Genomic DNA, 5,034 nt, shown 5'->3' on the forward strand with positions numbered 1-5,034 from the left:
ATTTTTAAATATTGATGTGAAAAAGAAAAGATCTAACAATAAGGAAATTGGAGAATGTATGGATGGGGAGGGATGTGGGATCTGAGATGAAAGGAAGAAGGGGAATCTAGAGTTGGGATGTAATAGATGAGAGAATATATTAATAAAAAAGAAAAATAAATATTTTCCAGAAAAACACAAGTCAACTTAACCATCAAGTAAATTAATGTGTGTCACTAGGCATTTAAATATAAAGAGAAATTAAAGTAATTGCATAATCACAGAATAAATGAGGATTTAATGATCATAAAGTTATTAACTATAAGAAGAAAAAAGATAAACTAGAATGCTATATTAGTTGGCTTTATCAATTTTCTACAACCTGTATTGTATGCAAAGCAAAACCTCAATTGAAGAATTACTTAAACTATCCTGTGTGCAAGTGTTTAGGGGATTGTATCCATCATGAATCGTTATAGAAGGACCAATACCACTGTGGGTGGCACCATTCCTGATGGAGGAATCCTGGGCTAGGTAAGAAAGAAAATTAAGCCTGACCCTGAGCAAGTGAATTACCAAACAGTGTTCCTCCATTGTGTCTGATTCAATTCCTACTTGAGTTCATTCCCTGACTTTTATCATGGGAGGACTGTAAATGTGAACTGAAATACAACCTCTCCTACCTTACCTTTCTCTGGCTCAGAGTATTTTATTAAAACAGCAGAATCCAAACTAGAACAAATATATTACAATTTTAATTAAATTATTATAGAGTTTTGTAGAGACTGGAAACAAGCCATTAACTAAACTAGAAGATATATCTACAATGAAACCAACTGACTCAAGTAATTTCACTTTTCAAGATAAACTAGAGGAAAACTTGTGTATGAGAATGTTTTGTATTCCAAATATCCTACCCTAAACAATATATATGAAAGCTGATTTAGCATCCATATCAATATTATCAGAAAAAAAAAATCCCAGAGCATAGGACAAGACTGAACAACTCATTCTATCACTATTACAAAAGTAATATTGTATCTATATCATAATTGCTATAATAAAACACTGACAAAAGCAAGTTAAGGGAGAAAATATTGATTTTAACTCACAATCTGAGGTCACAGTACATCAAAATGGTACCCCATGTTAAGTTCCATGACAGAGGCAGGGACTTGAAGCAGCTGGTCACATTACAAAACATGCATATTCACACTCATCTAGTTTCCTTTCATTGCTCTTTTATTTTCTCTTCTTTTCTTCTTTCTTTTTTGAAATTTAAACAAAATTCAGGTTTTATTTAGATTGAAATAAACTGTACAAAACTGATTTTATTCGCCAAAAATACCAGCAATATTTTCTGTATTATTGTTTAGATAAACCACAAAACATTTATTTCTGTAGGTTTTGCTTATAAATCAAGATGAGGCAGCGGACATAATCATGTAAAAAGAGGAAGAAAGTAGACAAGTCGGTTGCCTATGTGGATGGCCTCTGGGTCTGTCCTCTCCGTGAAGCAGAAGTGAATAGCAAAAATGCCTGTAATAATGTGGGCTCAGCAAAGGAGTGAAAACAGCAACAATCCTGTGAGGAGCAGCAGCACCTGGCTCTGCCATTCTTTATCCTCCGAGGTTCTTCTGCCCTGACAGAATCTACACAGAGGGCTGCTCATTACTTTCTGGGACTGCCCATTACAAGCTGATCTGTTGTTTTGCTTTTGCAATACTGAGTGAGAGCCTAGGGCTTGCATGTGCTAGGCAAGAGCTCCACACTAAGCTCCAACCCAGTTCTCACTTGTTTTTGAGACAGGCTCTCACTATGTAGTCCAGGCTGGCCTAAAACTTGTTATCCTCATACCTCTGCCTTCCAAGTGCTGCTACCACAGAATTTAAACACCTATAACTCCAAGTCTAAAGTCAATGGTGTATTTCATCATGACACATTATAAAATGTATTTCTCTCACAAAATTTATTTTCCCGATAACTTAATAACTGATAACTGAATCAACAGTGGTAATGTCATGTCTAAAATGACTTTTAACTAAAACATTTCCAGAGTGCCACTAGCAAAGAGCCATTTTGGCACTCCCAATGCCAACTTCTGGAAGAATGGATAGGTATTCAAAGTATGACAGTCCCAACAGGGGCCATTTAAACACGTGGATACCAATAGCTAATGATATGTTAAACTGGAGGTCTATCAGCAAGTCACTAAGTGACCTACTACACCTTACAGCTTTTCTTCCAAACAGCAAAATAAGACAAAAGCCATTTTAAAAATCTTCTAGGTATTTTCAGTGGTCTCTGAATTATTTGTAGGAAGCACTGATTCATTTGTATAGAATTTGATGTATGTGTCCACCATTAAATCTAAATCATGTTTTAGATCAAAATTTATGTTAAGCAAAACCAAATTGCTTGACCTCTGGTCTGTCAGAGTATTCCACAGGTATGCTTTGAGACGCTTCCATCCATTTTCTTAGGGCTCATTCTCAACCTTCAGCACAGGGAGAAGACACAGGACCTTCAACGAAGCATATACATTAGGGAAAAACTTGATGTTAGAAAGATGGTGGACAGGAGCTCAATATCTTTTCCTCTGTGTTTCCACTAGATTCTCCAACAGTGAAGCTCATCAGAAAATGTGGTAGGATTGGGTAGGTCACTCCTGTACATGACAACATGGTGCTCTTCTAATGTGTTAAATTTGAGCTTCCCCATCACTGAGGGTACCAGAGTTAGGCATTTCAGAGCTTTGAGGTGCAGTTCGGAGAAAATATCTTTAAGTTCTTGAATAATGTGCTCTACTGTTGGAACACAGAGAGTGTCTTTATAGTAACTCTCAGAGGTTAGCTGAGATTCCATGTTACCTTGCTGGGATCTCCAGAACTTCCCTGGGAGTTTCATTTGAATGTCAAGTTTGGTTGCTAAATTTGTGGCTTCCTCAAACCAAAACTCATGATAAACTTCAATATTTTCCACCACCTCATTAAGTGAATGCAATACTGCAGTCAAGGTGCTGGCTGCAAAGAAGACATCAGAGGTTTGTCCCTGGAGATTCTTTCCAAAAGCTCTCGTAAAAGATAAGACATTCTTAAGAACAACAATGGTAACAATGAAATCAAAATCTCTCACTGCACTACAGAGTGCAAATGCTCATGCAGCTATATAGTTATTCCACCTAATATTCGTGTCACTAGTTATGCCATCTAAACATAAGTGCTTGTAGGAGATCCACTAAGATTTCAAAAGCATCATGTCTGCCGGTCCACCTGGAATGACAAAGCTCCTTCAGTTCTTTAGCCCGTTCTTCACTATTCTGAAAGGAAAAGAAAAAAGAAAAGAAAAGAAAAGAAAAGAAAAGAAAAGAAAAGAAAAGAAAAGAAAAGAAAGGAAACAGAAATACCATTGTCAAGTTCTAAAAGCAGCTGTGGAGATCTATGGAAAAACGAACAGACTTTCTCAATGATTCCTAAAGCCAGGGACACCCCGGTCACAGGCACAGGCACAGGCTTGGCCAACCATGCTTTTAAGGCACAGGAAAAACAGAGGGTGGAGACAGCTTGGGCATATTTTTCTAAAAGTCCTGAAGCAACAACTTTCATTTTGGAAGAAAATCCACTGGATACAGTGTAAGCCTGACCACGACAATACTTCATATTCAATCCCCAGTTCTCTGTTATTGTAGTGTGAAATTTCACAGCTAAAATCTCTGCATCGACTTCCTAGGGCAGAAATCTCACAAACTCCTCTCAGATTTTGAGCGTCATCGACAAACCCCACCAGCAAAGGCAGGTGCTCCTCTCCTGTTCAGTCCACCACATTGTCTGTAATAATGGAAAAGAAGTGTGAGTCCCGCACGCACTTCCCTGAGCGTCTCCTCCCGGATGCAGCTCTCACAGATCTCCAGTATTTGCCTCTGCAGAGTCTTAGAGCAGAATAAATAAAGTGTTGACCTCCGTGGTCTCAAAGTGCTTCCTTGGGACTTCTCCAGAATTGATGCGGCACTCCAGGAGTGCCTGGAAGTTATCTGGAGCAAAAAGACCCTCTGGGATCTCATCAGCGTCGTGCCCATCCAAGGGAATGTTCTGCTTTTCCATGAGAATCAAAATCTCAAATAATGATTCGAGGTACTCTTTGTTCTTCTTCTCTTCAAAGGTTAAAGGCAACACATTTCCATCTTGCTGATCCCCCGCCCCCCCATCACCCGCTTCTGCACTAGGGTTCTAAGTGGTGCTGTTAGTTTCTTTTTCTTGTTAGAAGTTTCCTCAATATTTTTTTTTTTTTGCTTGGTTCAGAGTTCTGATTTCATCTTCACTCGACTCTTTTATTCGTTTTCTGTGTCTGCTATGTGGGTTGCTCAAATGGCTGGTAAGATCAAATATTGTTGGTATTGCATTATCTCGAATAACTGTCTGATAAGGACTTTCCCAATGACTTCGCAAGTATCTGCTTCAATTAATAATGAGAAATAAAATAACCCAATCATTCTTTAGTTTTCTGATGCCCCTGCAAAATGCATAGTTCTAGAGATCATAGAGGTCTCCAAGTGTTAGGCACATAGTCGATAATGTTTATTTAGTTGATCAGGTGTTTTATCTTCTAAGTCTGCTCTCCTACAATTCTCAACCAACTGCTGGCATCTGGCCGGGTCCTTCGGGAACCTGAAGAAGGCCAGGTCAGACTGCATGCTCTTCCATGGGCAGTTGGGGACAGCGCAGAAGTTCAGCATGGCCAGTCCAGCCCTCCCTTCCCTGCCTTAGCAGGGCAGCATAGACCGCCCTGTGGGGCCTGGAAGGGGAGCTGGGCAGGCCTGTGCACAGAGTAGGGGCTCTCTTCTTTTTTATTGGTTATTTTACCTACTTACATTTCTTTTTTTTCTTTATTTTTTATTGGATATTATATTTACATTTCAGATTTTATCCCATTACCCCATTCCCCCCACCACCCAGGAACCTCCTATCCCATCCCCCCTCCTCATGCTTCTATGAGAATGTGCCCCCACCAACCCCCCTCCCATCTCCCCACCCTTGAATTCCCCCCTCCCCCACTTGG

General features: G+C 39.5%; 1 pseudogene; it reads right to left on the reverse strand.

Annotated features, from left to right (window-relative positions):
- Positions 1 to 2,263: 2,263 nt before the first annotated feature.
- Positions 2,264 to 4,711, reverse strand: LOC117717276 (52 kDa repressor of the inhibitor of the protein kinase-like; annotated as a pseudogene).
- Between the last annotated feature and the right edge of the window lie 323 nt (positions 4,712 to 5,034).

The sequence above is a fragment of the Arvicanthis niloticus genome, chromosome 11, assembly GCF_011762505.2.
Source record: "Arvicanthis niloticus isolate mArvNil1 chromosome 11, mArvNil1.pat.X, whole genome shotgun sequence".
NCBI lineage: Eukaryota > Metazoa > Chordata > Mammalia > Rodentia > Muridae > Arvicanthis > Arvicanthis niloticus.